General features: G+C 36.1%; 1 protein-coding gene across 1 annotated transcript in view; it reads left to right on the top strand.

Annotated features, from left to right (window-relative positions):
* Positions 1–23,573, top strand: part of LOC136782869 (neuroligin-4, Y-linked-like) — a 108,331-nt gene that overhangs the window by 24,660 nt on the left and 60,098 nt on the right. Inside the window, exons 2-3 of the mRNA XM_066742582.1 lie at positions 5,415–5,473; positions 15,351–15,394. The gene's annotated coding sequence lies outside the window, so the exon portion shown is untranslated. The remainder of the gene's footprint in view (positions 1–5,414; positions 5,474–15,350; positions 15,395–23,573) is intronic.

Here is a 23,573-nt window from a genome sequence, read left to right as displayed (position 1 = left end):
TCATTCAAATCTGCCAATTAGTTCGATGAGGATAAAGTAAAGCCCGGGCTTTTACAGAAACCCATCTATTACTGTGTACAACAATAATGAATCAATTGAAACTTTTATATCACGGTTCTTTCGTAAGAGTCCTGTGTAACTTAACGCGGCCATCAATGTTTGCCTACTATCTGGCCAATTAATTTACAATTGCAATCTGCTGTGATTTAAGTTTCTGAATACTTTAATGGATATAGCGTTTCTTGCAAATTACCATTAAGTAGAAGAAAAAGATGTGCTAAAGGTATTAATTTTACCCTATCTTACAACGAGTCTTAGCATGAATACTTGAAACGGAGCAGGCAGGATTTATGGAGAGAGGACTATTAGCTAGATAAGAGGTGTAAATGTAATTAAAGGTGATATAAAGTAAAACATTATATCTATATATATATTCATAGCCTTATTGTATAAATCAAAAGTATAGGTGTGTGTGTGTGTGTAAGGCTCTAAATGAATATATTATAATATCCAGATAAAATGTTAGTACATCATTCATTATTAATATTAATTGTCATAAAGATATTTGCCTCGTTTATATAGAAGGTACCATTCGTTATTTTTTACCTAGTGTACCCTCTACATATCTGTCAATTCGACTAATCTATAGGCAGAAAGCAGAACTGTGACATGAAATGTGTACTGAAATCCAATACATGTCGCCAGTGACAAATAACACGACCTCGATACTTTTAATAAACCTGCAGCCTATGTGACTTGCCACTGTGTTAGCAACAAGTTCGACCATGTACTGAATTATTAGTACAATTTGATTTCTTGCAAGCTGAAATGTTTAGAACCAATAGATGCTTCGAAAATCAATTAGCAATAGTTATATACGAGAAGGTAATTAGTTTATTATCTTGTTATACAAAAATAATAATACATTTTTTAACAAAATTATTTCTCTCTTTTGAAAATCATGCTCGGCAAGATAATTTACATATATACGTATATATATATATTATCATTTTTTGATAGCTCTATTATATTTATGGATACTTATTGTGTAGCGTAGTTAGTGTAAATTCGTTCACTAATTCCAACTCTAAGCAAGGAATTCAGTTTTCTAAAGGGAGATGCACAATAAGCAGCCTCTCTTGTCCACCACTAAGACTGCAATCTGAATACCTAAGGAAACCACGGACTTTCTTTGAATCTTAAAGTAAATGCAATGACGACTCGGTATTCACTTTGTGAAGAAGCAACCTTTGTACCAAGGGCTCTTGTTCATTTCTCAAATAAATCTCAGACACAGCGCAGATTCTAATGGATATCATTTGTGATCAGTCATACACTTAAACTGTGCAAATCGTTATCTCTCTCTCTCTCTCTCTCTCTCTTTTTCTTTTACGCAGTATTTCAAAGTACAAATGTAGACCATCATCCTTATTAAAGATAATAATAATTATAATAGTCTCGTCACATGCAGTTAATTCGTAATTATCCAAATATTAGCCAACGTCAAGATGAAATATTTATAAAACAAATAAATTATAATTCAAGTACACGACTATAGCGAATATCAGTGATTGAATATTAAAATTGAAGCAATATAATTATTAGTCATATATAAATTATATTAGGTTTCACCTTGTTCTAAAAAATTTTTAACATACAGCCCAATTTTATATGGTATTAGATGAAGTAATAATGAATTGCAATGAAACTTTGCGTAGTGGTGTTGGGCGTACATTCCTTTTGATAAAAAAAATAACACAATTTCGCAACAAACCATGGCTCATTCTTGTTACAGGCGTGTAGATTGCTGAAACAGACATCTTTTGGGTTGGTCGACATGAGGGTAGATGAAAGAGAAAAAGGCATTTGTAACGTGTATACAGGTATAGACAGAAAGAAAAAAGGAGAATTTCAGGGAACCAGAAATACAGAGAGGGAGAAGAGCACAAAAATTTATTTTCTCCCGTGCAAAGTGTGACAGCCTTTGCATCAGTTTCGGTACAAGGAAAATATTGCTTGACTTTGATGCGTGAAATATTACGGCGACACGTTTTTATTACTTCAAAGTCTTATGATACAAGTTTTTTCCTACAGGGCGCAAAGTGTGATATTGTTTTATTACGTATATCACACTCGCACTACTTTGAAATTTTATTTTTGAATCCATTGGGATAAATTTCCCTGGGACAATGGTTCCCAGCTGAAATTAAAATACGTAATGCTGTAGGAACAACGTGGAAAATATGAAAATGCGCGAGAAGCCCGGCTATTTTTACTCGCGCATGCAAACAATTGCGAAGGTCGCTTCAATTTAACTTTTTAATTGTTACACCATGCTCTAGTTGGTTTACTTTAACTTCGCGCTACATAATCTCTGCTAAACTCATGAATTCACCTGTCGGAGACCTTGCGTAACCGGAAAATATATTCTCACGTGCTCTCGCGTTGTAATATTGTAGTTTAACCGTCGGCTTAGCCCGGTTTTCTTCATGAAAATTTGCCAATAAACGTATTTACTAAAAAAAATATTTTTCTTCAGAAACCATTCCATGCTTATAAAAATGCTTGTATCTATTACGTGTTTCGTTGCTTTTAATATTTCGACGCCTTCTTAGACCGAATCTATATACACGAAGAAAATAAAACTGTACAAGTTTCTATAATATATGGTATAGCACCAAATCCCTTCGATTGCGAAATAACAATATTTCAATTTTACGAGGCAGAATTGGTAAAATAATAAATTTTACAGTGTAAATAAGTAAATTTATTGATATTGTCTTTAAAAAAGATAATAATTATCATCTATAGCGATTGAGGGGGTAATTTGTGTTTTTTTTTCATACACATTGAATTTTATCGTCCTGTACTGTAATAATATATAATTATCATTTCAAAATCAAGGGGTATGATGCATATGCGTAAAACTCGAAAGATTGTTTTTATATTAGAGTGTAATTTTCAACATTTCGTATATAACTGTAATATATTTTAGAAAATCACAATATTTCATGGAAAAATTGTCATTTCTGCTAAATCACTAAAACCACTTTTTCCGTGTAGGTAAAACTTTCTTTTCACAGCAGTTTCAGCTTAGAATTGCGTACGTTGATTTATTTCGTATCTGAAGATTCTTTGATATGCTTGAAGTCATTAGAGTATAAGAAAAAATTATGAGTGGACAAGCAATAAACACTAGAATGAGTCAACTTAATAGAATTGTAGAATTCGGTAAAAGTATAAAAGAGAAGATTTTATTTGAGAGTTATTTTACTCAAGGGAGTAATGGGTGGTATGAGATGTAGCCGTTTCGCGATCGTAAAAGGCCATGAAAAGGTTATAATGGCGTCTATCTTGTATAACATTTACGATCATCGTAGCAAATCGTTCGTCTTATTCTGCACACCCTATTAGTTTTGATACCATTCAACGTTGACTTATCTGTGATACAATTTAACAAATGCACTAATATTTAGATTTAAGCTGAAATTTGTGTAACCATGCATATACGCTCAATATATTCTATCAATATGAAACATTTTATTCAGCTACATTAAAGGCTTATGTCAAAAAAGTGGTTAATTACAATTAAAATATTTACGAAATTAAAAGTCGATGACAATCTCGTAAATATATATGAAGCCTGCATGGTGTAAATTGATAGATTGATTAATTATAATAATCTGAACAGCAAAACAGCCTAGGGTAAGCAGGTGAGTGGGCTGGGATAAATGAATGCGTGCTCATTATACACTCCAGTTTCATTATAATATGACCGCATAATACACACCAAATGCTGGATGCTCTTATACATACCTAATATAGTAAATATTAAAAGTATACAAATTAAACTCTGTGTCCTTTATTTAAAAAATAAAAACAACATTAGTTACGATGTGTGCAAATATTTCAGGGAGCAAGATTCAAGATAAATCTGGAATACGATATTGATCTATAGCCAATTGTTCGAATTGTAAGATGCGGTACTGGTGATTCGTGGCCAGTAATGAAAACGAACCATCGAAGAATCGTAACATGAGAGAAGATATCAATTTCCATGAAATGGTAGAAGTTCTATTTTATCGTAGCAAAGAAAAGTCAATCTCTTTTGAAAGCATCTCAGTGCTGGACAATGCCGCATAAGCCGTTCCACAGCTATATACATAGCTATGATTATGTGGTACCTATTCTCTCTAGCGAACCAACTATGCATCGGACTACATAGCTTTGGCTGCGAACGTTGAAGAGGCCACGAAAGGTCCGGCTAAGCTTTAAAATCCAACGGTAGAGCGATATAAGAATCGTGAGGATATTAGACAGTCTCGCAACGTCAAAGATATAAAATATTATGCTTCTCGAATTTATTGATAAAAATTTGTTAAAAAAGAGAAGCATATTTATCGCGCATTATTTAAATTTACTCTCATTAGATAAATTTCAGTTGTATATTTTTATTGTCATCTTTTTGTCAATGCAACACCAGACTCTTCGTATAGCGTACTTCTGATCCTTGAAGGAGTAACAGCTGTAGGAAATCTTGGCCAGTTAATGAAGCAGAAAATTGATCAGCGAAGTATGGTGACGTCTTTGCCGGAGAACACGATGAACATGGCTCAGTTTGAGCATCAAACCTCTCAGATGATTTACTTTTACTCCTGTATAGCAACGAAGGTCGAATATTTCAATAGAAGGAATTTGACGAGAATAAATATCATTATTACAACAAATTTGATATGTGAGTCTGGAAAAATATTGATTTTGTAGAAGCTATATTGTTATTCCTTCGGTATAATCTTATTGTTCCTGAGAACTGAACAGGCCTGATATGTCAATCCTTGTGCAAATGATTGAAGTGGAAAATCGATCATGGAGGAGGAAGTGCATCAAGTCAATGATTAGGTTATGACTTGGCATGAGTAGCGAGGCTGTTATACGATTTCCTGCCAGGTCAAAGCTGTCAACGACTAGCCGTTACCACGGCACCTCGCGATAAGATGTATCACGCTCGACCACACCTGTGCCACCACTTGCAGCGAGCCAATCCTGCTCCTCCCCTTGGCCAAGCTTCCTGGATATAGCCCCGGGTCAAACATGCAAAATCCATTGAACCGCGTGAGCTGCATGCCAGCGAGAATCCCCGGCGAAATTTCACTACGTTCTGCTCCCTTCACTATTACACAGAACGACGTTTCAGCGTGAAAGGTCTGTTCACCAGATACTTCCACTTTGATACACCTGGCTTATCCTTCAAGAATTCCTGCTTATCACGCTCAAGCAACTGTACCAACCATTATACCTTTCATTTCCTACCACCTATATTCATTAGCACATCTTGGTAATAAATCTGTATCGCGCCCGGCGTTTCTTCGCTATTCGCTTCTTTTGCAATCAATTTTCGGTTTTTTTTGTTTCAGTTCACGGGATTTGTAAAGGGGTTTCTATATATTTCATTTGTTTTGTATATCAGTTAACGGTGAGTATTCCTTCTTGTTACTCTCTGAAAAATAACGTTTCATAATATTGATTATAGGCAATTATTAAAAAAATTGTATTGTGTTTATCAAAATTATGAATGGCTTTTAACTATTTAATAATTTGTTCAATTAACACAATGAAGTCACGTTTATTGTTAAATAACAGTTGTTTTATTTCATATTAAAATGATGTTATTAAGAAGATTAATTATATTTAATATTTCACATAAATAATCACACTTTCATCCAAGAAAAGTAATTCAATTACACAAACGATCATTAATACAATTGTTTCACCTTTTGCCATTAATACACTTGTTGATATTCAGTAAATATATTATAGTATAAACAGAAAATATTATTCTAGTATTTATAAATTGGGACGGTCAAACTTGCTGTATGTGTAAGAGAAAGCAGAGAGAGTGCCTCGACGATATATATATATGTGGTAATTGCCGTCGAAACACTAGGGCATCTTTTGATACATATTTATACCTTGCATGTATTACATTGCGTTAATTGATACATACATGAAATAATTCAATTATAAGTACTTGTTTATTCACTTTATAAGATTGATGTATGTTGGTTGGATTTTACAATAGCATTAATTATTTAAATGAAAATTTGTATGGATATTACATCCTTTTTTCGCAGTGTGTACATTTTTGTGAAATTAATCGAATTTCGCTTATTACAATTGCAGAGTAGCTAGAATTATTCTAACTACAAGCAAATCCATTTGGGAGAGATTAAAGTAAACTTTCAAACGTGATTCATTTCAGGGTGTATCTTTCTTATCTTGACTAGGAAAGATCAAGAAGCTGCGTATATTTGGATGAGAAATTAAAGTTCGCTAGAACTACGTTTAATATGTTTGCACGTGCACACACGAAACGCCCTCTAGTCGAAACGCACTGGAAGCTTCTTGGTATGGAATTATATTACTATTACACAAAAGTTTTCAGCTCGTTGAGCACATGACTGCTCAAACACAGAGTTCAAGGACACTTGAACAAACTTCAACAAGCAACGTAAGATGCAATTAAACTCTCGACGTGATTCTTATAGCTGATAATTAACACAAATACTGCTGATAAATGTTTTTTTAATCATTTTTAAATAACTTTGTATGTCGGAACGAGCAGCATTTTTATTTTCCACATTGTGTTCGTTTATACCATATTGATTTTGATTTTTAAGCCGACAAGAGAGGTATTTTTTGAACGTATGATTTACCTATTTTCGGAGATCGAGCTAGCACGAAATTCACGGTCCAGCTACAATATTACTGTATACAGGTGGATTTAGCTACCATCCACCTCTGAAGCACCATTAAAATGGAATATGGAGATTCGAGATGAGGCTGAGACCTTTAATAGCAGTCATCTGTGATTGCACGTACTGTAAACTAAGTTTCGAAGAGCAGATAACCAGGAGAAAGATAAATAGAAAAATAGAAACAGAAAGCGAGGAGTAAAGAAAACAAAAATAGAGTTGGTGCTGCCACTCTAGTTCTTTACCTTAAAAAATTTATCCATGATTTTATCTTACAAATATGCGAAACCCTTTACAGTTTCTACGTCAAACAGAAAAAGTTTTACTAAAAGAATACGAGAGAACATACAAACGTATAATTTATTTAAAATCAGCTTTTGTAATGTTCGCAGTTTTCTGATAAATAAAATAATACCGGCACGAGAATAACGAAGCTTAATTGGTGAAGATGAAAGAGATCATATTTGAGTACGAAGAAACTAACGCGTAATCCACTGATATAAAACATTTATAGTATTGAAACACAACCAGAATAAATAATGTAAAATTAAAGATTTAATTCTACTATTCTAAAGAGTCAAACACAAAAAGTTTTAAAATATACCATTGGTCTACGTTTTTCACAAGTACATTCAACAAAGGGAATAAAATACGCACTGGAGAGAAAAATAAAATGAATTTTTCTATTTCTGGTAGAGAAATTTTTACGCGTATATCTCATGTCGAATAGATTCTGCTATAAGTCTTATTCGCAAAAAATTATACATGTATTTCTCTCTACTAGTCTTGGGTATATCATTTCCTGATCCCGCGATATAGTTCAAACTTGAAAAATTGAATAACTCGATAGAACCGATTTTTTTCTCCCTTTATACGCGCATTGACCAATATATTGTTCACAGTTTCTATACCGTTCTAGCAAACCATCACGATTGTATCTTGATTACTTTTTGTTATAGTATAAATTTCGAAAAAAAAAAACGAATCTGTACTTTATTTCTAGTAAACTTAAATCTTTATTTTCAGGAAAAAAATAATTAAAATTGCACTGATTAGTCACTACATTTTTAAATATAAATTCGATAAAATGTTGCTTTATCGCAAATTATTGTTTAATTTACTATTGTGTACTACTGTATCCAAACAAATCACGCCAGCGAATGCAAATAGATCGGGGGCTACACTGTTTTTAGACTGCGCTTTACTATAAAAATATAAGTTTACACCGTTACACAAGATTTTATGGTAGTCGTGTAGATGGTCTTTTGAGGTGAATTATTTTTTTTATATAATTATTCTAACTAACGCTTGGACTACTCCAATTTAGGAAAGCCTGGCGAATACTGAAGCTGCTTTCAATACTATAAATCTCGCACACAATCCCAAATAGTAGGGAAATTAATAATGAAATAAAATATGTATACCAAACGCATTTTAAACAACGAAGTTTAACTACGCTTGTTACAGCGCTAACACTCATTATACTTTGTACTATAATCAAACTGATACCTACAACAGAGGTCATATTCCGTTCTTATTTCTCTCTCCCAGTATCATTATTCCATTACTTCATCATTACCGTCCAATATTAAATTGTGTACATTTCAAAGCAAATATTGGCAGACCAAGTCTAACTCAATACAAACATAAAACAACAAACTATACTATTATACTATTTCCATTATTTGTAAAACAGAAGAACACTTTAGTATATTATATAGTTTCAAATAGTATTTATTGAGTAGAGAGGAAATAGCATATTATACGGGTTGGCCTAATTGAATGATAAAATTGATCAGAAAATATTTTTTCGAAACAAATTTGATAAGGTTAGATAAAGGAATGGGGTATTGGGAGGGGGTAGAACGATTGCGCACATATATTGATTTCAAGTTTGTAACGGGTACCTGGCCAGTTTGTGAAATCTCATGTCGACCACTACGATAGATTGCACGTCTGCGTTGTATGCCCTTTCGCTCGGATGCATCCTATAGCCGTTCCGAGCTTGGCAATCGTACGCTGATTGTCACGCCTCGTGGAATCTAATTTCAGAAAATCGAAGATAACGACAACGTTGCAACAGTTCACCGAACGATACGTAGATAACTTTGACTGTTTTATTTGAATTCGGCTCATAGTGAAAAAAACGATAAAATTTTCGTTAAATCCCCACAAAACATAAGGTAGTAATAATTAATTTTATATCCGCTGAGGGTGATATTTAATGTTACAAATATTTTAGAGACCATCGGCTCGTCTATACGCATCATGCATAAAACAGAAGCTCCTCCTAATTCAACAAAACATTTTTGTGCAAACGTCATTTCATGTATGGTACCGTATATCCTGGTGTCATATAGCAGTCATTAGGGGTATAACAAACGCTTGCGTTATAAAGCCAGCATCATAAAGTGGTTAGAAGTAACACTGTACTGGCGGATGATAATAGTAATGTAAATATACAACGAGCAATGTGTAAATATCCACTTGCCCGCCAATAAACCACACTTCTGTATGTATCTTATGCGTTACGAGACCATATTGGCTGTAATAGCAAAATAAAAGTCACATTTTAATAATTCACTATTCATTTTTTTTTGAAGATTTATTGCTACGTCAATGAGACTCAGGATTTATTAAATACTTCAATTATGTGCTGTAAACATATACATATCAATTCACCAAACTCTTCAACTATCCAAAACTATAGTACTATATAGAAATGTGTTTGCAAAGACCAAGTTTACATGACATAGCTTGTCGTTGGTTCATAGAAAATCTGGTCGTTACGTTATTAAACTACATTTTAGAGTGAATGGCTGGAGCGAGCAGTGTGGGCGTATATAGGTGTGAATGAAAGTGCAGCCATTTGCCAGTGTTAACGACTTGACTTTGCTATACACGAGCGATTATATTAACTTACACGATGACAGGTCGGTACTAGAGAGGCGCACGATAATATTCTTGATTGTGCCTTGTAAATTTTTTATCGTTGCTCTTGTTTAGTTGTAATACCGCAATTTAATTCGCAGGACCGAACCCATCGGTGAGCATACACGACCAATCGCGTACGTGTCCCAATGCACACATTGATAACACGGCAAAATGATAATCTCGGCCAATTTGTAAGTCAAATCGATGCGATATGAGATAAATTACAAATCCATCCAGTGAGGCGCCCCTTGTGACCATCTCGTTTCCTCCCCCACAAATTTCTCGTAATCATTTATCCAATGGTCCTGATACTATATTCTAATTTTTCCAGCAGAATCTAAGCTTTTTTCTTTATACTTACCTAAGTTGAAATAACTAAGTAGCTCAATCAGAATTCGTCGATGGGAAGGGACTGGTGGAAGTTTCAACCAGTTTCATCGAGTTTATTAAGAGTTGGCAGTATTCATGGAATATAATCCGGAGCTACTGTTGTAGAATAGATAGGAAAAGGAATTTTTTATATTTTGAGTCACGAACCATCGATCAAACCTATTGTTGGACTACTGTGCCACGTATTTCACGCCTGAGCATTTTTCGAAACACAGGTCCCGTGCACGTGCTAGGTGCATTATTATATACATAGATCACGCAGAGCTTAAAATGCACCGACGGATTGGCGTGCGATTTCTTTAGAATCGAAGGATCAACTTTGTAAACTTTTTGAACACGTCGTAATCCTTTGTCGTTGTTCATTTTTTTTTCATTTCACAACGAACAGCTGAAATTTACATGTTGATTGGCGTTTAAAACCAATAGCGAAGGAGTATCGTCATCAATGCATATCGCTTTCAAAACATGCAAAACCTACAGACTCGAAAGTTTAATAAATGTGAAAGATCCTCTTAAATAAAAATATAGAAGAAGGTAAAAGCAACGAAATACAATATGTTATATTACTTTGTATTCTTGTGCGCGTTAGGGAATTCTTCGAGCCATAATTTTAATTCACGTCGGCATTTCGAGCGTTGCTCATAATTTATAGTAGATTACAATTATATTGTTGAATGGAAAATGCTCCAGTGCGGAATTACACTCGGAAATTACATTGAGAAATTCCACAAACCAAACTGAGAAGCAAACATGTATATACGGTCAAAATTATTTTGGCATTCGTTACTGTGATAATATTGACAATATTTGGCAGAATTTCGGTAGTAATAATTCACAACGCAACAAAAGAGCAATAGCTTCTCTCGAATTAGATGCTGACGACCTGGACGCTTGCACATAACTTTCATTCAAATATCAAACTCGCTATGACAGTCATCTTTAAAGAGCAAGAATTTCAACATTTTTTCCTATCACGTTTCTATGTTTTTTTCTGGCTATCCGCTTAAATCCACGCCACTACATGTTTTCACCAGAATGAACACGTCGACTGTAAATGTAACAGCCATCGAACTATTATTATGCGCGTTTTATTATGCAAGAGTGAAAGCAGTGGTGCTTTGGAATTTCTTTGCTTATTTTCCCCGATTTATATCACAAGGGAAACGATTCAGTTCGGTAAATACGAGCGGTTCGTGTATACTATATAGCGAAGAGGAGTTTAATATTGCTCATGGCTCATAAAACTTAACGACCTAATATAGAGCCAATAATAGCGATACCAATGTCATTAAAAGACGCTCGCGCGTAGAGAAACTGCTGCATCATTTTAATATCCAGCAAAAAGGACTCAATAAAGCAAACGCCGCATTTGCTTGGAGAGTTGAAAAAATAGAATTCGAGTAATTGCTTCCAGCAAAATGATTAATCCTATAACAATGTAGTACCAAAGTCTAGCTCTTATATATTATTAAGGATCTAGTAGAATCAAGATTTGCTCATACGTGCATGATAAGGGATCGAGGAGGAGTGTTTAAAGTAGAAGTTATACTATTCTGAAATGTTTCGTGTAAATGGTATACGCGGGAGCTGGTTGAAAAAGGTTGGCTATTAATATGGACTAAATGGGGAGTAGGGGAGAGCTTTGAGACCGTGTGCCATAATTGAAATCTTAATGCGGCTCTGTCAGGACGGTTAATTGGCATGAAACGTAGAATAGGGGTAAATACCAGAGGTACGTAGACTGCGGCAAGGTAGGTGGGAAGTACTTTCGGGACGGCGCTGCTGGTGGTTTACCAGGAGGCAGCGCAGGAGCAGGGATACAGCGAGCCTTGCCAGACAAAAGAGCGACGACGCCCTGATTTAGTGGTTCGCATAATTCCGACTTGGTCTTAAATTAATACCTCCAGCGTCTCTCCTTTGTCCACGCAGACCTTTCGCCGTAAGCCAAGAAGCGTCCAAAAATTTTGACCAATTTTGCAAATGACATTCGACGTCAGTCATATTGGATTATCGCGTTTACGAAACACAACGGTTTAAGGGCATAACGAGCTCTGTTATACATCAGAAAACTATTCGATAAAAATCTATTATTGTACTGTTTATTGAGGTTATAATTGAAAGGTCGGGCTCTGGAAATTTCTCAGTTATTTTTTCGCGTCTATTTCATTTTGCTGGAATCCTATGGAAAGAACGCGGAAAAGCGTCCTTTTGTTTGCCTTGGAAGCATAATCCAAATTCCTTGCGGAAAATGCGACCTTACTTTCGACATTGCTGGGATCTTTCAGCAAGCAGACAGGTCGTGCTTGCTATCTGCAAGAACAAAAGGCCAGCAGTTCAATTCTCAGATACATTCAGAGGCTTCGGCATAACTTTTGCAATTCACCTACCGGCGAACAGACACCATCGACCCTCATTTTGTTTGTATTATAGGTGACCCCTCGTATCGATCCCATTCTTATCTATTGTTCGTTATATCAGAGCCTGTAATGAATCCCGATAAATGTGCATTCGCGAAGAATTTTCTCATGAAATTACAGAAATCTCAAAGAGAGATGAGGTTGGACAATATTTCATAACACTATATATGCACTCGCCAAATTTACCGTTGTATAATCTTACGCTTTGGATAAAATTTCGCCTAATTACTCTTCGTGCCCTTGCGGAGATTTCATTTTTATTTTTAAGCACATTTTATGCATTAGAGTCACGCTTGGAAAAGGATTAAAATCGCAGTGCGCGGAGCAGGGTACTCCATATTCTACATTTCAACAGGGAATTTTAGACCCGAGTTAGACGGTTGCGTCGAAATCAAGCTAAATGCGCTTTTCAACTCCGTAGTGGTGTGGTACTCGAGGGACCAGAAGAAAAAGAGACCCGTTTTAATAAGAATTGTAGAAGCATAAGCAGCCAAAATAGAAATTCAACGATAACTTTTCAGATGCTTTTAACATTGGTATTTCATAATAGCTAGGTTATTATATACGTATAAATTTCGATTTATTTTATTTTCTTTAAAGTTATATTACGAATTTTAACTTTTACGTGGGAATACTAAATTCAATTTTTCATAATTAATTTTAAACGCTTCTATAAATATCTCACTAAAATTGTCGATTACACTGAAATTAAATGCAAATACAATTTAGCTTCATCATCAAAATTAATTATCAAATCAATTCTACCGCAATACAGAACTTAAATTTTTTTCTCACTCTTCATTTATTAAAATAGAGACTTGTTTTTTATTTGTAATTTTATATCAATGGAAAGAAAAATTTAATTTTCTGCTACGAGAATAACAAGTGAGAATGGAATATCTGTAGAATCTTGATGAAGATGTTTTTCATGCGCGATGCAAAATTAATATTTTGTTTATAGTGTACTATATTATTCATTCGTGTATTCTCGTCAATTCCATGCATTCATGCTGATATGAGGCGAGGACCACGACTTTGCCAGACCTGTAGAAATTTAAATACGTTTCAACAAAATAAATTTGAATGTTTATGCGAGACTCTAGATTAAAGCTTGAGTCCTGCATGAGAAAGTTTTCTCTCTAGTTTATTTAAATGGAATGCTACGCACATTTTTTAATCTTGTTCATTTTTGCAAAGTTCGTCCTGGCTCTTGGCTGTGGATAAAAAAGTTCTTGCGTGCAAATGAAAATATAAACCTTTAAAATTATGCTACATTTTACAGAAACACAAAACAAATATTCTCGAAAATATTTAGCTAGATTCTGAAAACCCATTATTATTGATATTTCATCAATATTATTGGTCAAAAATATACAATTGTGAAATATTTTCGAGGAATAATCGATAGACGAATATATCTGAATTGTGTTTTGTTGAAAAAAGAAAAGAAAATAGTATAGAAAAAGGATAACGTTACAGGTCTATCAATGTATATACTGCAATATTACGTAAAATGTTGTATAAAGTTATATTCCCAGATGTTTAAATTTAAACTGTCTGTTCATAATGGGGAAACAAATCAGATATTATATTTCACTGATAGGAATGCCCAGTGTACGTCTACTGACGCGTGTGTTTCTCTGCACGTCGTGTCGAAAGATAAAACAGTAATGCTTTATTTTGGTCGCTATTAACATTAGTTTTGATAAACTTCTGTAAACGAAAAATTACTCTTTACAACAGTACACATCAATTTACCATTTCTAACTGAAAATATGCAAAGCGGACTCTAAAAGAAATAATGTCACTCGTCCTTTTTGCATTTTGTTGAAAATTTCGTTTAACGGAGACTTGTTCGTAACACGTTTGGTGTAAAATGTGGCGTTCGTTTGGAGTAATTTGTTCGAAGGCGAGTAGAGAGTCACTGGAATTTTTAATTCTTTGCGAGACAGAGAGAAAGAGGTAGAGAGGCGGAGGGAAGGCGGAGTTCATTTGTTCTGAAACAATTACGTGGCAAAAGTACGGTACAAAAGAGAGGGTACAAAGCCTAGGCCAAAAGATAAAAGAATAACATCATCGACTAACTGCGAAACTACAATACTCTTCTCTATTGAAAAACCTTAATAACCACTTGAATGAGCTTTACAGGCATCGAAGCTATTATTCATCTTACCTCGAAAACTTCTAGCTTTCTCGATGCTACAGAATCATTAGCAAATAACTGATTAAAAATGTCATTTTTTCATTGAAATTCCGTTTATTTTGCAGCTTTCGCTATGAAGATTACAGAGGGAGGAAGGTGGAGAGGGGGGGGGGGGTATGGAAATTATGCGCATTAAATATGAAGGCTGATAGCATAAAGTTTGGATCGGTATTCGAGTGATACTTATCGCTATAGCTACACGGCACTGACTTCCCCTTTGCCAAGGAGTTCCTTTGAGCTAGTTGTGGCAGTGGGAAAAGGCAAGGCAAAACCGGTGTGCCATAGGAAGCGGCTCCCTTGAGGAACTGCTGCCACGCGCCCTCTTCTTCTCCGGAGCCTTTTGCATTTTCCTTTGCGTCGCACCTAACGTCAGCCCCCAAGTACCTCCAAATATACTTCCCGTTTTACCTAGTCTCGTCATGTCGTTATCGTTAAAGCCACGATCCTCCAGCCAACGATCATACCACCATCAATGGTTAGAGCTCCTTTTTGATAACTCTTTAACTAATTTAATACCTCAGCATTAAGCTTTGACGAGAACATAATTGCACAATTTCAACAACTTTTGTGTGGTTTCAATTCGTGTAATTATATAATTACATACAATAACGTACACATAACGAGAATACTAATCCCTCCATTTTCTATTTACAGCTGAACGTGCTTTGACATCCAACTACTTCCACGAATCAATAATCGTAAGTACTCTACTAAATGTTCTTTTTTTTCTTCTTAAAACTAAGAAGATATTTGTGGAAATCAATTTTCATTACCGTCCTGAAATTTGAAAATAACGATGTACCGTAAACTTCAATTTTTCTGATAAAACTTCATGGAAAGTGTCGCGTAGGAAGCAATTTCATAAATCATACAAGAGCATACAAGAGCTGGAAAGTATTTCCATCAATCGTGTGTCTTAGAGACAGCGTTCGAGGTTAATATTGCAATTCTGTAGAAATCTTTGACAAACGGAAAAATAATTTCTGTATAAAATCGAACGCGCGCCTTGCAGAAGTAAAACCGCGCGCGTAGCTCGTTGCAGGATATACACTATATATATATATATATATAATAAAATTGTAAAGATTCGAAGAACGAACGATGTATAAGGGCACAATGCTGCGCGTCGTTTCTCTCTCAACGTTTAATATGTGATATAATACCATAACACATAAGCGAAGCAATTCCGTGTCGTATATTTCGTTAGCAGTATAAAAAGTTGCATAATTTTTTTCCGTTATTTTTAACGATAAAAAGAACCGTAAAAGTTTCTTTACGGTCTCAGATTATTTTACCAGAAGTACAGAGCAACGTATAAACTGGCGAGCCACACACGACGAAGCTTTTTGCAATGAAAAAAGTCAACTAGCTCGATGCCCTAACATCGAGGGTAGAAGCGTCATAAAAACGCAAAATTTAAGCCAATGATTCGATAAAGCAATGCACATCAGGACCACCGATTGAATTAAAGAGTGTAAGGTTATAATGCCAGTAAACTAAGTATAAATCGTTAAAGGAACGACTAAAATTTAGAACCTGTAGACTCGAGATGGTTTCTTTAAAAGATCGTATCGCAAAACGGCATTAAGCGGAATGTTTTTTCGCGGTGCATGGTGCTGGAGAGAATAGAGGCTATTGCACGCTCGAACGGCAGATTAGCGTTCTATATTCCATGTATTGGTATCAAATTCTCAGAGCGAATTGCATGACATTGCAAAACAATGCAGACTCGAAATTGATCGCGGTTTATTGCCTCGTAACCCTCTTACGACGAGTTCGTCGTAGGAATGATATCTGGACACTCCCTTCGCGTACATTCCGATCTTAGGACTCGAACAGACTCGAATTTCTAATTCGAAACAGCCACACCGAGGAAAGCTGTTTAATGGCGTACCTGTCAACGCTACCCACTCTATACAGCAGTGACAGGTTTCTTTATGCCGAACCTGCCACCCGTTAAAAGATTACTCGCGCATCGCGAGACCAGCATTCTAATCGGAATCCAATATCGAAATGCCCTACCCTTATTTCTGATAAGTCGCTTGCACCCTCAATTTCTTCAATCTTATGTATTGCTTGGGAGAATTGCGATAACTCATTGCAACGTTCTACTTTTCCCGTAACCTTGGATATTCTTTGATGAAAGGTGTCGAGGATGACGAGAAAAGACTTTCGCCTGAGAATTTCAGTAGATTCATTATTATATAATTTCTGCAGTCTTTTCCCATCTTAATTGATGAGCGTTCCTGGCCAATGGGTTAAGTCGTGCTCGATGATAGTTGGGGGATCGTATTATGATTCTAACCAGGCAAAGTCTGAAATTTATGAAGACGAACAATCGACGTTGAAAGGTTTGACACTCGAGGGAAATTGGAATCGCGTAAATGCGATTGAGTTACAGTCACCTCGACAAATACGCCTCGTTTCTGGCGTCGCCATTAAATCCTGTACCCCTTCAGTCTGTTTAGTGGCAGAAATGCGCACAGGGCGTTACGATGGCGTCTCCAACAGAAATTTACGACAACCCCGAGTGCCTTCTGCGTTCGACTCACTACTCTGTGGAGCTAACTCCAAGACCAGCACTTGTCAGAATTTCAGAATTTTCCACATAGCCGATAATGTTGAAACATCTATCGTTTTATCCTGTGCTAAAAAACATTTGATTGAAAAATCAAAGGCAAAATGCTGATAGAAATGTATATATATATATATATATATATAACTTTGAAGCAAAGTCAGAAGCGAGTATAATTTTTTTTTTTTTTGAGGAATATATAGCACGGGTATTCGGATAAAGTCTTTTTCATATTTTTTGAACGAAGCCAATTAAGAAAGTATAGAGAGCATTTAAACTAAGTTCGGCTTTTGGCGAAAAAAGACCCTATAAGGATAAAGTTTGCGGAGGAACTGTAATTACTTTAAACACTGAACTGAGAGTGGATTGGGCGACAGTACGATTGGAGAATCGAGCCAGGTAGCGACGAACGATTAGGTACCCACCTGAATCCTGCACATGCAATTTAGTTTAGCCGTCCGAATAAATCCTGCGAGCCCCCAACGCGACACCCATTTCTACGTGGCCGCTAAAGCCATCCAGTTTTACACAGTTAAATCTACGCCAACTCGCAAAAACTTAGCGTGGTATAGGTGCATTCGTTACACATCTCTTTCCTGAAAATTTCTCTCTCTCTCTCTCTCTTACTCTCGCATTCTCTACTCTATTGTCATGTTATTCCATAAATTTCTCCAAAACTCCCCGCTCTCATTAATCCAAAAAATAGGAAAGGCTAGCTTTCTCCAAATTTGAATTTCAAAATTTAACGAGCATTATTTCCCTGATGATTTGTAATAATGAGTTCCTGCAATATCACTAACCTATTTACTGTTCGGTTCATATTTGAAAATGCAATTTGCCTTATAGTTTATAGAATAAATAGCTGAGAGTTTTCAACGGTAGTAGTTAAATAGTGATGGGAAGTTTCGTGCTAAAAACAAACCAGAAAGAAGAATGGTGGGTGCTTTTGTCCACTTAACCCCAGGCGTTTGCGAAATCTTTCGCAATTTTGCCGGGCGTGAACAAAAAAGGCTAGATTGGCCAGGAAAGGACGGGTCCGACTGGATTGACGTGGCGTAAAAACATGGAAAATTGGTAGCGCCGGGAGAAAAAAAACTTTCTACCTCGATGCTTTTTCATACGTGATTTAATAGCCGCTGCAACTGTGAGAATGGCTTTAATTTGATAATCGATACGTCGGACCGTGAGATTCGGTGAAGCGAATTGATTAAAGTTCCGCTGCTTCACTGTTGACAGTATTGCGTAATTATTTCTAACTATATACGAACCCTTCGTCTGTTTAAACAAAAGAATAAAAAAGAAGGCAGCACTGTGCCAAATCGAGTTTAATATTTGGTTTCCAAAGCTTTTTCTGCGACGCGACGAGTAAAAGTAAATAGCAGGAGGAAATAATAAAGCTGGAAAAGGTATGAGCAGTCATTTTTTGTGATATTCTCTTTGTATTTTATCAAAAATAACTAGAAATTCTGGCAATAAGTTGCATGTTCGCTGTATTACCCTTTATCAGTATACAGTAATCGTATACTAATAGTATTTGCCATTGTCGTTACTGACGTGAAAATATCTTAGAGCGGTCGCGTAATAGCTGTTGTAAAATTCAGTAATGAGTAAAGATTTGAAGCGAGGGTTAATCTGCCAACTCATTAAACGGCCAACGCGGCGAGTAGTTTGCATATCAGACCGGCTTTGTTGAGGTAGCTTAACTCTAGATATACCTAGACTAGGATAGCAATACCAGAGTTTGAAAAGGTAAGGAGATAAAGAAAGATACAAAGAGAGAAATCTGATAATCGTGCGAACGAAAGACTCCGCTACATTAAAGGAAAATTCCTAAAAAACCTTTTCTTTACAATCTTTAAAAATTTTCATTTCTGTCGAACTATTTTATAGTACAAAATATCCTTTATGTGACAGGGAAATTTAATTGAATGATGCAATTGAAATAAAAAGCTCTCGCCTTCCAATATATATATATATATACACATATATATATAGAGAGAGAGAGAGAGTCATCATTTTCAATTATGTCTTTCGATGTATTTTATTGAGAGGTGTAAAATGAAAGGCTATAGGGTGCCGTTGATGGTCTAATTCGGAAGAGCTCGGCTCTTTCGTTCGATGCTTGACATTTGAGAGGGCCCTTTTATGCAAAATCGGCTGTAACTACGCGGGTTGCGTATCTGCGGGGATAATTTTCACGATAGCCATACGCGAACGCGTTTCTCCCTGCTATCATTATATCCGCTTCGCTCAATAGCACGAATAAATGTACGTAACTATACATATATAGTACATAACATGGCCGTTCCGAACGTGACATTAATGTCTCGAAAGCTGTTTTCAAGCCTTTTCAGTTTTTCTCTTCTTCATACTGCAGCTAGTTACGAAAATTCGCTCTCGCTGAAAGTCAAATTATACTGGATGCTAAGTTTTCGTGGACTTTTTGTTACTACTGCGCCTGTTTCCGTGTCATTGCTTAACCTGCTTTGACTTTCATGTACGACTCGCTACAGCAAGAACTTATTGAAGTCTTGAGTGCTTTTCTCAATGCAGCTGGATATTGTTCTTGTTTCATTGTTATTTGATTAAGCGTAAGATCTCTCTCTTAGACATGTAAGCTGTATACTTTTGTAGTTTTCCATTCGTTGCATGAACGCAAAAAGTTTCAAGATAGTACAGAGTGTCTCTTCATTGATTTTCTTTTAAACCTTAACATGTGCATTAATGCATAACCGTAAATATAAACTGACCATTGTAGTTGGCATGCTGTTTAAACTATTTGGCTATTTTATTTTATATTATACACACATATATAGATCTTTCAACCAGACCAGCTGCAACGGAAAATTTGTTTTCGCAGCTTACGACTTGCTCGTTAGGCAATAACGCCCCACGTAGAGGGTACCATTTGCAGTATCACACTTTATACGTGCCTGTAACGAGACTTTCCATTTCGTTTTGTCGCGTGCTCAGATTTTCAGATAGCAAGCCGGTGCTCTAAGCTACCGTGCCACTTAAAATTGCCCTGCTGTATATGTTCACAGCTACGAGAGTGAACTTCAAAATGAACATTATTATCAAAAAGAAATAAACGCGTGTTTTATTATTATGTCCACTAAAAAACTAAATTAAGCTTTATTTCTTTTTGCAACACGCCAACAATATAATGTTATTTTATAGAAAATCGCCAGCTGGTAAAAACTTTTCCGACAATATACCGTCCGAGATTCTCAGTTAACAACAGTTCAACAAAACCGTATAAAGCTGAAGATTACGATATACTGAAAAATTTGTTATAGCCTTGCCAGCATGCTTCTAACGACAGTTTTACTCGAGTCATATCTTATCCGACGATTCCCAGAAACTGCCGACATTTCCCTTGGTTCTTAAAATTATTATCGTGCCTTGTCCAACGAAGATTTAACACGGTCGTTTAACAGAAAGCCCAGCAAACCTAAACTATAACATTTCTAGTTTGAAATTGTTGTTTCCATCAAATAGCATAGATCTGCCATTCTTTTGTGGACAGCCCAAGTTTTGTGTAGCACCAAGTAGGTATATCTCACTTTAAGTAGTACGAGTGTAAAAATAGTACGTCGAACAACCGAACGTTGAAACTTATAGTTTGAATGGAATTATCGATAAATGATAAACGATATTGGATCCTTCCAATCGTTCAATGGCTACTCCATATAAATTGCGTTAGTTTTTAAGAGGATTATCAACATTTTGGCAATACCAAGTTTAGAAAATCAGACTAGGCTTAAGGATCATAACGCCTCGGTGATTTTGAGTTGAAGTTTCCTCGAGTTTCCCTCACATTTCTCCGTCCTAAAATCTTGGAATAGCGAGTTGAACCCTTCTTCCCGGCGAAGCTCGAAGAATTTTTATTCCCACCCTGAGCGGCTAAACTTGGGGCGAGCCGTAGGATTTAATGCTCTGTTCTGTATCCCCTCCGATTTCGAGAGGAGTTTTCAACCTGCTGCGTACCACCACGTTTACAAGCAACGAAAACGGACAAGGTTTAAGGATTAAGGCGTCGATAGCATTTTACAAATATCGCAAAACCCCTTTAGCCGCCCTCCAGGTCTAAATATTTGCACGCTTACAAAATCAATATACTCCTTGATCTGGTTTTATTATCGTACACACTTTGACTGAAACTGCTTTGTCTACTTCTAAGCTCGACTTCATTTTGAATTCAAGTTTTCTTTCCTAAAGCTTTGCCTACTTAAAGTCCTTCTATAGAGTTTCAAGCTTTTAGCACAACGCCATAAACAGAATGAATGTATATGCAATTAGTAACTATGCAAATTAAGACGAATTTATCATAAAAGGCTACCTTCCGTTTCCTACGTGGTTTCTTCTTAGAAAATGAAATCTTCAATTCCTCCACTTGCAGCTGCACAATGTCAACAAGACTAATGCATAGAAAGACGATCTTGAAAGGCTTTCTCTTCCTGCTTGAAATAAAAACATATCTGTATAGCTTTATTTCACAACGTTTTAAATGTCTTTGGATTAAGAGTATATATATATATATATATATATATAATTATACGTCATGTTCACGTTAGATTGTCTGGCATTTACTCATCTTAGAAAATTGAATATTGCTCAACCCTTCGTTTCGTCTGCCCTATGAATCACCATCATAATATACTCCTACCCCAAAGCTCCTCATGCCAACAGTAATTATCAGCCTATTCACTTTCACGATTTACTTAAAATTAATTTATTTGTTTAGTAAAAATATAATTTCACTGGAAAATCCAAAGCTCCAATGCATGTACATATATATATATATATAGTTAATATAGAGCATGTTAGTTGGTGAAATCAGTAAACACGTACATATATATTTACAGGAATAACAAAAGAGCACGTGAAGAGGCAACAAATTTTCGTAAATCGTTCGCTCATTAGTGCCGTTACAACGGAAACTAGGAAAGTAATTATTTCCTACAGAAAGCGGGAACGAGCAGCTTGTACAATTTCGAGCGGAAAGAGATAGCCAAATGGTTTTGTCCGAATGATAATATTTTACAAGAATACAGGAATTCATGATTTTTAAATACAGCGATAGAAGAAAATGATCATAAATTGGCAAGGGTTTGATAATAAGTTGAAGATGATATTAACTGGGAGATAGGAAGGCAATAATTATAGATTATCGATAATGAAAAATCGATTTGGTATAAAGGAAGAGAGGAGGGAAGGGAAGCTCCTTGCGAATATCCGTAGATGCATGCTAAGCAATAGAGGTGGCCTTGAATGGAGTCGAGGGAGATAGAAGTTCACAACAGAAGGCAACAAAGGATCGTGGAAAATGGTTTGGGAGTGGCATGAAGGAGGAGGAAGTAGATAGCTTTCCTAAACCGCTTTCCCGCGGGCGATATTACTGGAAGCTAGCGGGCTGGTGGAAATTTATGGTTCTGAGGGAAGTCGAGCACAAGCAGAAAGTAGAATGGGTCCTGGTGGTCTTGGCGTGCCGGCCGGTCATGCCGGACCGTTAATAGCGAAGACAAACTCGCGGCATCGCTATCATCGTCATCCTGATCTTCCTCCTCCTCCTCGTCGACTGCTTATTAGAAGCACAACATGCGCGAGCTCTATGAGTTCTCCACCCCCGCCCCAGACACCCATACCTCCCCCCACCCTTCGCCTCCCTTCTACCTTCGGCCCTACCACTACTGCTTCCGCTGCAGCTTCAAGTTGGCTCATATTTGCACGTTCTACCCTCTCTATACCCCTCGGCTCTCTGCTTACTACCAACCCTACTGAATTTACCGTTAAACCCTGCCCGTGTTATAAACCGAACTCCTTTAACGACTCCAAGGACTTTCAAGTTTACTGGACTATACGCGACTGCTTCACCCATTATGCCAACTACGTAGGCTCAAAATCTGCAGACCAACGCTCAACTAATCTAGCGATCTGTCTCGAGAGATTTTCTTCGAGTCTTTCGCTTATATGTATATATGTGTACTACTGTGCAAATTCAGTAGTGTGTATACATGCACAGTCGGACTGTAACGGGTATACGTTTCCAAGCAGAAACGTCTACGTTCGTATCCTTCGGAAAAAGCAAAATCAAAACTATATGTATATATTAATTAACTTATAGAAACAATTTTAATTAACGTTTTCTTCGTAACAGAGGACAGTGTAAATTTATCGCTGTTCTTGAGAAGATGAATGATTAAATTAGATGCTTCAGTAATCAATTGTTGCTCGTGAAATGATTCTCTTTCATAATACTGTTATATATTAAATGGAGAATTTTTCAAACGTCGGCTGAT

The sequence above is a fragment of the Prorops nasuta genome, unplaced genomic scaffold, assembly GCF_024137725.1.
Source record: "Prorops nasuta isolate Cenicafe-Biocafe unplaced genomic scaffold, Cenicafe_Pnas_1.2 PNAS00030, whole genome shotgun sequence".
Lineage (NCBI taxonomy): Eukaryota > Metazoa > Arthropoda > Insecta > Hymenoptera > Bethylidae > Prorops > Prorops nasuta.
Note: the sequence above shows the minus strand (reverse complement) of the source record. Positions and strands in the feature narration are given on the sequence as shown.